General features: G+C 39.7%; 1 pseudogene; it reads left to right on the top strand.

The window, feature by feature from the left end:
* LOC102476362 (mediator of RNA polymerase II transcription subunit 6-like) overlaps window positions 1-8,328 on the top strand; it is an 11,029-nt pseudogene extending 2,701 nt beyond the window's left edge.
* The last annotated feature ends 4,766 nt before the right edge of the window (window positions 8,329-13,094 follow it).

Genomic DNA, 13,094 nt, shown 5'->3' on the forward strand with positions numbered 1-13,094 from the left:
TTCTAGGCCTGTGTGACATCTACAAACCATCCAATAAAGACGGAGGAAGCCATGGTTCCTAAAAAAAAAAAAAAAAAAAGAAGAAATGCTTTTCTACTTAGTGCTCTTTACACTTGCTATGTCCTCTGCAGTGTACACTTTCTTCATCTCTCATCATTCTGAAACTCCCCAGATATGCCACTGTTCACTTAGGCAACTCCAGTTCATCCTTAGGATTTTGGTTTGGTCATTCTTGCTTGCAGAGAGCTGTTCCCAATTTCTCAAATCCTACAGTGTTTGCGTGGCCCTGGGCACTCCCTCAGCATAGCAGCCATGGCTTTGCATTCCACCATCTTGCTTTCTACTGTTTGTTTCAGGTAAGAACTGTCAGAGTTGGAGTCTTGAGTGTTGTGTTCATGAGAGTATCAATCAATGCCTCATCAAAGTCCAGCCTGTGGCCTAGTGGTTGAGGGGATCAGATCCCAAATGGTTGACTGTGTTTTGAGTCCTGTGGGGAATGAACTACCTGCCTGGTGCATGAGCATTGCCTAAAATTGAACAGGATGGAGAAATTGAGGAGAAAGGATTGTGGCGTTATCACACCCACTTGGGGGGTGCTTTCTCCCTCACTCTCTTTCTCTCTGTCTCTCTCTGGCAAGTTCATACACCCTCTGACTTTTTGTTGAATCCTATTTTCATGCCCAATAAACTAATGAAATGAATAAGTGACAGAGTGATCAAAGTGAATCCACTAGACCCGAACAACAAACTGGTGAGTGAGACCAAGGTCTGGTCCATGCTCCTAGCCGACTTAGAAAGCTTATAAAACTAAGTTTAAAATATATGAATATAATCTGGCTACCTTCTTAAACATCATTGATTTTTGTTGACAAAGACCTCTTGATTAATCACATTTTATACAGTAAAGAAATTTCACCTATTAAAGAGTAATAAGTTCAACTATACTCACGTATGATAACAAGAATTTATTTCTGCTATTTCCCCAGTGGGACACCAAAAAGTCAAGTAATGTTTTTTAAAAAATACTCTATGTTTAAAAAAATAGAAAGACTACAAGTCGCTTAAAACAAATGCAAAAATGCGTATTTATATGTATGTGTATATGTACATACATATTCTATGAAAAAAATAATTACTTAAATTATATTAAGATAGAACAGGCTAGAAAAATGACCCTGAGTTTTGGAAGACTTGATATAAACAGTCTGGGCTCTTTTTCAGGTTTATTCGCCATGGCTGTGTATATAATTTTATAGTTGCTCTATTTAATAATGATTAAATTTTAGAAAATGAATGGTCTAATTCCTGTTGCTATCTAATCCTCTCCATTTTACTAATTGTTTCTTTACGTTGTTAACATACAGTAATTGTACTTACACGGGCACGACGTTACTTTCATAGGAGAATATAATGTGGAATGATAACATCATGACAGTTAGCATACCCATCGTCTTGAACATGTGTTGTTACTAGTGTGGGGAACACTCAAAATCCTTCTCAGTAGTTACTTTGAGATGCACAGTAACTTGTGAACTATAATCTCTCTACTGTACTTGATAATCCTGGAAACTGTTCCTACTACCTATCTGTAAGTTGGAAGAGAGGGGGGTAAATTAGTGGAACGTTGCTAGTCATTTTTAACATTAATTTTTATCATATAATTTTCTAATAATTTTTCACTTCTTTTTGTCTCTGTTGACTTTCTCTTTTTAATTTGCTAGTATACTTTTTCTTTTAGAGAGAGATTTTTACTATCGGGTATGTGCGCTCACCCCAGAGACAGAAACAGAGAGACAGAAAGTGAGAAATCACCCCCCAGGAGGATGGCCATGCTGCAATCCCCTCTTCTCTATTCTCTGCTTTGGATCTTGGGCACACATGCACATGTGTCCGGTGTGAGTTTTAAGTCACCTGGTCTGGTACTTGAACTGCCATCCACCATGTGGGAGTCCAACAACGTAACCATTATGCCATCTGCTGGTCCCTGGTACATTTTTTTCTTAGTTCACACATATTGCAGAATAGTTTTTATAAAGAGAGGCTAAAAGATCATATGCTTTATTTAAATGAACTTATTGAATTTAGCTCTTCCAAAATTACCTGAGATTCAGTACATAATTTTACATATATTGACATTAAGATGAAATTATCTTTTGGAATTATCTTGGGAAATTTTTAGATGCATTGACACCTCTTCTGACATTTTAAGTGATGGCAAATATCAAGTGATTTACAATGATTCGATTTTCTTAAAAAAAATCACACGTCTGTATGATGATAAGTAATGGTAGCATAATTCTTTTTTTGGGGAGAGAGCCTTTTTTGGGGGGGGCCATAGGGCATGTGCGCTCGCCAGACAGACAGAGAGAGACAGAGAGATAGAAAGCAAGAAATCACCCCACGGGGAGATGGCCATGCCACAATCCCTTCTCCTCCATTCTCCTCTCGGGATCTTGGGCACACACATACATGCGCCTGGCATGAGTTTAAGCCACTGGGTCCAGGACTCGAATTGCGGTCAACTATATGGGAGTTCAGTGACATAGCCATTCTGCTAACTGCTGTTCCCATGGCAGCATAATTCTAAATGGTCTCAATCACATGAATACACACATAGAAACATAAACACACACACACACACACATACTTACACACCATCAGCAACAATAACATGTATCATGGTTATAAAGAATTAAATGTGATTTTGAACAGATAGCAAACTCTACAAGTTTAGGCAAATGTAGCATGATATGACAGCCTTCTCATGGTGATTACTTTTGATGGGGATTTTCCATAGGCAGGCACCGTATAATTTTTTCATATCTAAAAATAAAATTTTCACTTATTTTATTATACCTCATATACCTACTCATTTCTAACTTCGATTTGTTTGGACATTTAAAGAGCTAAAGTCCACTTTGGTTAAAGTCTATATGTAAACTCATTTCACCGTTACCTTAGGTAACTTATAGTGAGCTCAGCTGGTGAGTCTGCGCTAAATGCCTGATGCTCGCATTGACTTTAAATAAGAGATTTTAAAGACATCGCAGCAGTGCAAGCTGACTTTATCCCTTTGTACGACTATGGTCTGATTTCAAGTTTGTTATTGTGTTATATTCACCCTAAATGAGATGATTTCATTTAATGCATTGCTGCCTGAAGGAGGGTTGCTTTGTCTTTTTTATAAAGAAGAGAGAGAGAGAGATGAGAATAACAATAAAAAAGCTTGACATTTTTATAACACCATCAGATTATAGACATTCTCACCTAAAGTTATACAGAACCCAATTTTGTTTTTTTGAGAGGTTTTCGCTATAGGGCACGTGCGCTCGCCAGACAGACAGAGAGAGACATAGAGACAGAAAGAGAGTAATCCCCCCCCAGAGGAGATGGTCACGCCACAATCCCTTCTCCTCCATTCTCCTCTCGGGATCTTGGGCACGCATGCACACGTGCCCGGCGTTAGTTTTAAGCCACCGGGTCCGGGACGCGAACCGCGGTCAACTATGTGGGAGTCTAGCAACATAACCATTACACTAACTGCTGGTTCCCCAGAACCCAATTTGAAATACCTGCAGGAACATAACAATCTTGCCACACTTTTTTTTTTTTTTTAAGATGTAAAATATGGAAAAAGATCCCTGATCCTTACTATTCCTACAGCAATATCAAATGCAGCGGGCAAAATATTTCTGACCACTCAAGAAAATTCTATTGTGTGACATCAACTCAGAATTTTAAGGAAGACAAAATTAAATTTCTCAGCATTAACATCATTTTAAAACTATAAGAAACATAGTATGTCATACCCAAAGGCCTTCTGAAATAAAAATGGATATAAAGACTACATTAAAGGACAAATCCTTTGACCATTGCTTTAGAAAGTAGGGTATTCTATTTCTCCCAGTCCTCAAGGCTAAATTTTAAAAAGGACCTCCAGTGTTCAGACTCAGGTTCTAGAAATTACATTCATGAACTGCAGAGAAATGACATTGACCAAAAAAAAAAAAAATGCTTTCTCAAGGCACCTAGCAAATTACGTGTAAAATTATTTTAAAGAGATTGTATCCTAATACCTCTATTTTAGTATCAATCACGTTAATTTGGTATCTAATACATTCCATAGATTGTACCAGACACTGAGGGGAGAGTGAAAATGAGGCTCATTATTGAAATAGAATAGAAAAGAGAGTCTTGAACTAATTATACATGTGATGAAATGAAAACTTTAGGAAACTATATATATAATGGAGAAATCTAAACTGGTTTGCACATGAGCTATGAAAGAACAGTGAATACATGTAAAGACTCTTTTGAGAAAAAAGGGAAAAGTGGTTCTTTTCAGGAACAGAAATGTGTTCAATATGATTGACACATTTAAGAAAAGGAAAAGGTGTACAAGAAGATTTACATTGTGGTCAAGCAGAACTTTATAAATTTGGTGGTTATTACAATCTTACACTTTATGACAAATTACTAAAAAGTATGCTTAGCAGATCAGGGTAGCAAGATTATGTTCAGTCTCTAACTCACTATGATTTGGGACTGGGTTAGAAACAAATGGCCAGGGGGACCAGCAGGTGGTGTGGTGGTTAAGGTGCTGGACACTCCCACGTGGTTGACCATGGTTCTAATCCCAGACCCGGCAGCTTGCTTTTTCACTCTTTGTCTCTCCCTGGTCAAATTAAAATAAATGAATAAATATATATATATATATATAAATGACCAGATATCCACTAAATTGCACTTATTTTTCAGTAATTCAGAGAGTTGATGATAACATGGAGGAATGTGGAGGAGGTAGACCTGGTAGATTCAGTGGTTTGGGCTGGTCAGACACAGAGCACGCAGTAAAGGAAGGTTTTAGTGATTCACCAGTTTCCGACAAGAAAAATTGAGGGTGATTACTAAGGTGGGGGGAGATAAAAAAATGATAAAGTCTCATGTTTCGCTTACTTTTATTCACAATAAATATATTACATATTCTCCTCCCATAAGCATATTATCCAAGAATTGCTAAAACAGTCTCTATTTCTTGTATGTAAGTAGAATTGCAAGGTATTCTCATAATTTTAAAATATGTCTTTACTAGGGCCAGCAGATAGCAGAATGTTTACGTTGCTGGACTCCCACATGATCAACCATGGTTCGAGTCCCAAATTCCAATGGCTTCAAACTCATGCTGGGCATCTGTGCATGTGTGCTACAAATCCCAAGATGACAATGGAGAAGAGATTATGACATGGCATCCTATAATGGGGGGGGGGGATGATCTCCTGCTTTTTGTCTCTCTGTCTCTCTGTCTTTCTAATGAACGCATGTGTCTTAGCAAAAAAAAAAATCTTTCTCTAAAAAAATATAGAAAAATATTTACTATAAATTGAGTTTTTAAAAAAGGGAGGGAATATATAGAATGAAATTTAAAGAATTTCCTCTTAAAGGCCAATGGTGGGATTATTAATATGCAAGAAGAAGGTAATAATTCTATCAAAGAAGAGTTGAGTCTTATAAATTTCCATTTTTACATGCCTAAGTAATACCCCAGTGAAAATGCGTAGCATAAAGTGTGATAGATAATGGTCTAGAACCTTCAGGCTTGTGTTCTGTTCTGGTGATATCTGCTGATAGGTGAATAAGGAAACCCATTAGGAATGTGCAGGGTAAGAACAAAGACTAAACACGGGGCTCAAAATAAAACAAAGCAAAACAAATCACAGCTGAAGAAGTGAGCAAATTAAGAGGAACCTTGTGAATAAAAATAAGTAAATCACCCTAGAGTGTAAGAAAAGAAAAGTTAGTGACGCCCTTATCCAAGAAAGGTAGTTAATAGTGTTGTGTGGTATGTGGTCTGCAATTATTGCCCTTCCTATATTCACAGCCTCGTTCTATGTTATTTTTGCTCCTTTGGTTAAGGGCAAATTACTTTTTTTTACTCCTCAAATACTAGCTAGATGTATGATTCAATTGACCAAAAGAATGCAGAGAGAACTGCCACGCCAGTTCCCATGCCCATGCTTCGAAATCCTTGCTTCCTTTTTTCTTCTTGTCTGCCTCTCCCTGTGACGAAATCCAGACATCCAAACCTCTGGTATTTGAGAGATCCCAAACTGGAACCAGAGCTGACCATTACCATATGTGAATATGGTTAGAATTGACTACAGGTGAGAACCACCTCGATGACAGGTAACTTGTGGGAAGTAATACCTGACTGATGCTGGGCACTGGGTAGCTGTTACAATATTGCATTTAGTGAGTTTGAGGATGAGGAAATGAGAAAGGAAACTGGTCATCTAAACTGTGTTTGCTATCATTTTGTGCTATTAATAAGTCTTCTTTATGGTAATTTTAACAGAAGTCAGACTGTAATGACTTGGAAAGAAAAGGGGAGTTGAGTAAATGGGTAGGAGACATAACAATGGTTTCTTGGAACTTTCCTGAGGAAATGAACTTCAATCAGTGGAGATTTAGGAAAGATCTGCTCTTAATACAAGTATGTTATATGGAGCTGGCAGGTGGCATGGTGGTTAAGGTGCTGAACTCCCATGCAGCCAACTACAGTTTGAGTCTTAGACCTAGTGGCTTGTTTTCTCACTTTCTCTCTCTCTCTCTTTCTGTCTCTCTCTCTCCCCCACACTCTGGTCAAATTAAAAAAAAATAGTAAATAAAAAAATAGTAAATAAAAATACATAAATAATTCTTTAAAAAATGTGTCGTATGTTGGGAACCAGCAGTTAACATAATGGCTATGTCGCTGGATTCCCACATAGTCGACCGCGGTTTGCGTCCCGGACCCGGTGGCTTAGAACTCACGCCAAGCGTGTGTGCGTGGGTGCCCAAGATCCCGAGAGGAGAATGGAGGAGAAGGGATTGCGGCGTGGCCATCCCCCCTGGGGGGTGATTAGTCGTTTTCTGTCTCTATGTCTCTCTCTGTCTGGCGAGCGCACATGCCCTATAGCGAAAACCTCTCAAAAAAAGAAAATGTGTTATATGTTAAATGTGTTGTAATGTTTCTAGATTTGTGACTAATTCTGGTCTGATGGAAGGGACAAATGTGGGTTTTCTTCAGCTGGGCAATGAGAATGTAACATAAAAGTACAAGATGAAAGGAGAAGTCATTCACAAAGGATGACTGCAAAAGGGAGAGTTTAGCATAAAATAAAATAGAAGAAAGTGACATGGAATATTAATAAAGTTAATTCGTAAACAAAATAATGGTGTAGAACAGAACACCTGGGTCCCAGGATCAATCTGTTTAACAAATCCTTGTGCAAATATTCTGAATCAGGTACCCACTTAATTCTCTTAATGTAACGAGGAAACGGAGGATCAATGATGTCAATCACTTTTCCAAAACTTGCCCAGGTAAGCAAAGGTGGGGATAATAACCCACACGGTTTACCTGACTTAGAATTTCCTGGCGAGTTTGGAGCTGTAACCCTTTTCCATTTCAGAGCCTTCACACCGATGATCATCCTTGTAAAACTGTACTAAAATTAAGGTGCTCCAGGACAGAGTTCATTAATAGAAGTTCTTTTGCTGAACTTCTTTTTCCCCATGCTGTAAGAAATAGTTTTGAGACGAACACTTTTGGAATCGTGGCAGTGGTGGAGACCCAAGATAATCTGTAGGGAACCTCTTGAGTTGACAGCTCCCGGATCCCTGTTTTGAACAGTAGTAGTGTCCTGGATTGCTTTTCAGAAAGAACTCATCCTTTCTAAAATAGGACATGCAATAACGAAGTGGTCAAGAGGCAGAGGTTGACATGGGACACACAAATCAGATGGTTGGTGTTGAATACATCCCTTTATAGGCTCAAGACTCCATTCTTGGTGTCATCTGGAAGCAACAGCAGCAGGCCCTTGCCCGAGTCATCCCACTAGCTGATTGCTCTGTCATTGCTGGAGAGATCGACCAGGCACCAGGCGTGGGATCAGTTATAAACTCCAGAGTGCTCACTGCAGCACATGGCATTCAGTCAGCTTTGAGGAAGCTATGTCATCTTGCCAGTGTCAGCCTTCCAAAGGGTACTGGTGACACTTGAGAGATCATGGAGAACAAGATAAGGTCAAACCAAAAGCCCAGAGAAAAAAAGAACTGACTCTGTCTTCCAGAGACAGTGTGTGGATGCTCTACTCATAGACCTTAGACAAAACTTTTCACCCAAGTTTGTACAAGCAAAAGACTGGAGAAAAGCCTGACCCAGTGGGTCAGAGAAAGGAAGAGGCAGAACCTATACCAGAAACTGTGAAATCTGAAAAGAGCACAAAGAAAGTCCGCCAGACGGTGAGCACGAAAGACCCTCCAGAGAAAAGGATGAGGCTTCAGTGAATATGGGACAAAGAATGACTTCCGGGACTCTTGTCACTTATGCTGTGGCTGACCCTTGAGCTTGCAAGTACAGTCACAGCCCTCTCATTTTTTGCTTTTCTAGGTGAGTATTTCTCTTGCATTTTATAATCATTCCTCTACTCACTCACATATGTGGCAGTGTATGCATTTAAAAACAAAATAAAAGTATTGGTATATATATATATATATATAAAGAAACAGCTTTGAGTGGAGTAACTTAACAAGGAGTAAGATGGAGTAACAATAATGAAAATTATATTAAAGTCTACATGTGCTCTTTTATTGATTTTATTTATTTCGGGAGAGGAGAGAGTACATGCACATGAATTCATGCATGTGAGGGGCACCCTCAACAGCTCCTTGTCATACTTGATCCTCTTTGCCCAGCCCTTCGGGTCATCAGGATCTTGGGCATACATGCACATGCTGGGTTTCAGGGCTGCTCCAGGTCTGAGCCCTCAGCTAGCCATGTAGCTGGCAGCACCGCGGACTGGTAAGCTGCCATCTGGCTACCACGGTGGGGCCACGTGTGTTCTTCATACAATAACATTCATTTTGTTCAGTCTCCATGTGTTTACTCACATTTAATTCCACCCAATTTGAAATACATTTATTTGACTGATCAGTGTTTCCACTTACAAATATCTACAAAATTCTCTCATTCTACTATATTCCTTTTGAAATATTATACTTAGAAATGTCTTTATTGTCCTTTTACTCATTGGAGAATTCGCCTCTCATTTTCTGAAGCTGAGAGAACTAACACGCTGCTCCCTGATAGATGCGAGGTGACACGTCTGATTAGGGGGATGATACTGACGCTCTCGCTCAATTTGCATTTCATTCGGAAAACCTCGGGAGAGAGAAAAGACAATTCTGATTCAGGAAAAGGTTCAGATTGATTGAATAGTTAGAATTATCCTCAACACGTCCTCCAGAGACATCAGTTATGTCATGAACCTGATTCATGGAGTAACCAAGGGTACCATCACGCACCCCTGATGTGCAAGTTCAGCAGCTGTTTGTCTTAATAATGAGCCTAAGGTTTGCTAAAAGGCCAAAAAGAGGCCGCATGTTAGACAACATTATGTATCATCCTCTCATTCGCAAATGCAATTTTGTAGGGCAAAATGGCTGTAGAATTCTTGATTTGTGCTCTACTGTGGGAATAGAATAAAACTGATTTTCGATGGAAAAATCTGGGCCAAAGGCAAAACATTAGTCCGTTGAGTAGCAAATACAAAGAGTAAATGATGAAACAAGAAAAAATGCTTAACGAAAAATTAAAATACATATTACAAAGTCGGCTCCAATTACAATCATTGGATTTTCATGTTGGTTCATCTTGTACAGTTCTAAGTCAACATACAATTTTATCTATTAGAAGAAAATGGGTTTTAGAAATTAAAAAAACCTCTAGGGACCAGCAATGGCTATGTCATTGGATTCTCACATAGTCGACCATGGTTCGAGTCCTGGACCCAGTGGCTTAAACTCACACTGCGCGCATGTGTGTGCGTGCCCAAGATTCTGAGAGGAGAATGGACGAGAAGGGATTGTGGCATGGCCATCCCCCCTGGGGGGTTATTTCTTGCTTTCTGTCTCTCTGTCTCTCTCTGTCTTTCTGGTGAGTGCACGTGCCCTAGAGCAAAAACCTCTCCAAAAAAAAAAAGAAAGAAAGAAAGAAAAGAAATTTTAAAAACCTCTTGTCTATGAACTTTCCCCTAGAGGGGTGAAGCTTCTTGAGTCTTGAGGACTTTCTAACTGCTTTAGCGTATCACCGTTTTCATGCCTGGTAGTTTCATGTGCTTCTCTATCATTTAACAAAATATGGTCTCAGAGATTTCATTCCTTCAGTCTTGGTCTTGTATAAAGAGTAACAGATAATAGATCACAGGAGAATGGTCTTTTGAGGACATGTAAGTGGATGTTCTAGAATAAACAACCCAATGTGATTATCCTTACTCCTTTATCTGTGCCATGCATACTGTGCAATCCCTCTGAGAATTATTTCATTACAGAATTTTATTTAATTTTCGGGAACCAGCAGTTAGCGTAATGGCTATGTCGCTGGACTCCCACGTAGTTGACCGTGGTTTGTGTCCCGGACTCGGTGGCTTAAAACTCACGCCGGGCGTGTGTGCATGTGTGCCCAAGATCCCAAGAGGAGAATGGAGGAGAAGGGATTGCGGCTTGGCCATCCCCTCTGGGGGGTGATTTCTCGCTTTCTGTCTCTCTGTCTCTCTCTGTCTGTCTGGTGAGCGCACGCGCCCTACAGTGAAAATCTCTCCAAAAAAAAAAAAAAAAGAATTTTATTTAATTTTCTTAGCTATTTTTTTTCCATTTAATCATGAAACAGTCCACCTCTCTCCTTCTTCCCTACCACAAGTCACCAGTCAACTTCTGGCAGAAAGATATTTATCAGCATATTACTGTGAGAAAAATCTAGCTTCAATTATTATTGCTTCTAGAAAAATAACTTTAAGTAGGAGGGATGCTTAGAGCTAAAGAGAGGAATTTGTAACTATTGCGTCCCTGCGACGTGCGAGGTACCGTGATGAGCACGTTTTGTGCTGCAAGTCGAAGAGAAAGGTCTTTGACAATTTCATGTATATTTCGAAGTAGCCAGGAGAACACATTTTGAATGTGAAGGACACAAAGTAATGATAAATGTCAGAGATGGTGAATCCACGTATTTCCTTAATATTATTATGCACTGTGTACACGCTTTGAAAAAACACACCATACCCCACAAAGATGTAAACTGATTATATTTAAGTCAGAAATTGCGAAAAGTCCTATTACTTTTTAAAGTTTGGGAGGTTTTTTTGTTGTTTGTTTGTTTGTTTTTCAGTTGCCAGAGAGACAGGTGGAAAGGGAGAGAAGGCAGCCACCAGCAGGATGTGGCCACACTGCGATCCCTTTATTTCCAATACCGTTTCAACGTGGGGCATGTGTGCTCGTGTGCCTGGAATGTTCTATAGTCCACTAGCCCCAGGATTCTAACAGCAATTGGCTGTGTGGAATGTGGCTCCTTCAATTGGCAGGCCACAAGGCCAGCCCAATAAAAATTATTTCTAAAAACTTGTATTCTGGGGGCCTGAAGGTAGCATAGCAGTGATACAACACGTGCAAAGCCAACCCACATGGGAATGTGGGTTCCTGTGTGGAAACCTCCCTGACCCAGGGCATATGTGTGTCCAAGACCCAGGGCTGGCTGGTAGAATACGATGCCAAGACCCTTTCCGGGTGTGCTCTTTCTCTCTCATGGAGGATGAAATAAATAAAGAGTGCTAAAAAGATTTCGAAATATGTTTTTGAGAAATCTGGCTTGGAGATATGTTGAGCAGGAAAGGGTCCTGCTGCTACCTGTGAAGAAAGGAAACCTGGAATAACTGAAAATAACCTTTGAGATGCCACTTGCAGGCATTATTAATTCCTCATTTGCTTTTCAAGTTTTCAGTAAAGATGAACAGTCATTAGCTAGTTATAATTCTCAGGAGTTATACGTGTGTGTGTTTATATGTAAGTGTGTGTGTCTATATATAAATATATAACACATATATAACTTATAGGGAGCAAGGGAACATTAATTATTTGAAATTGAACAGTTGAACAATTGTTCAATAAATTCAGATTAGAGCAAAGGGAAAATATTTCTAGTAAAACTTACACACCAAAAAAAAATTGAGGGCTGGGAACAAGCAGTTAGCATAATGGCTATGTCGCTGGACTCCCACATAGTCGACCGCGGTTCGCGTCCCGGACCTGGTGGCTTAAAACTCATGCCGTGTGCGTGTGCGTGCATGCCCAAGATCCCGAGAGGAGAATGGAGGAGAAGGGATTGCAGCATGACCATTCCCCCTGGGGGGTGATTTCTCGCTTTCTGTCTCTATGTCTCTCTCTGTCTGTCTGGCTAGCTCATGCGCCCTATAGCGAAAACCTCTCCCCCCCAAAAAATTTGAGGGATAGATAAATTTGTCTTCTGAAAATGCAAGCTAGTATTTTGGAAGAACCTGGATAACTTTGGGTATTGGTTAGAAACAAGCACAAACCAGAAGTGAAGAAGGGAGGACAACTTTGAAAATGGTAAGTAGGAGGTGAAGGAGAGTGGGTGGAACCTGAGAGCGAGGAGGAGAAGTAGAAAGGACTGCTGACGAGGAGAGCAGATTTGTCTTTGGAATACTCTTGCAGAAAGAAAGCCTCTCACACTATAATTATACTACGGGGATCGTTATTACTTTCTAGAAAGTTGGAAGAATTTTCAAAATGGTTGTGTAACTTCACTGAAACAGCTGAGATGATTTCAAGAAACTTGATTAAGTTCTACTAGTTACACGTAAATTGTACAAAGTTCGTCTTTTCACATATGGTTTGGTATATAACAGAAATGTTCCAAGTTTGTTACTCGTTTTTGTCTGACTTTGTATTTCTTGCCTTCCTTTCTGTACAGACTTCCTTACACACTGAGGTGTTTGTGTTTCATTTTGGTTTGGGTGTAAGCTATTTTCTTGGATGCTTGATTTTCATGTAATTAATTAGCTCCATTATCAACTGACCATTCACGCAGTAATATGTCACTGCATATTACTGTGAGGTTTACTGAAGTGTTGGGGGTGGGGGAACGGTCCATACTGCAGGAGTACGCTACTGCTCCCAAGAAGATGGATACCACAGGGTGACCTTGGTGAAATTCCTTCACTCAGACAACTCAAAAAACACACCAGACACACATGAGAGCTCAA

The sequence above is a fragment of the Tupaia chinensis genome, unplaced genomic scaffold (genome assembly GCF_000334495.1).
Source record: "Tupaia chinensis unplaced genomic scaffold, TupChi_1.0 Scaffold000420_1, whole genome shotgun sequence".
In the NCBI taxonomy this organism is placed as follows: Eukaryota; Metazoa; Chordata; class Mammalia; order Scandentia; family Tupaiidae; genus Tupaia; species Tupaia belangeri.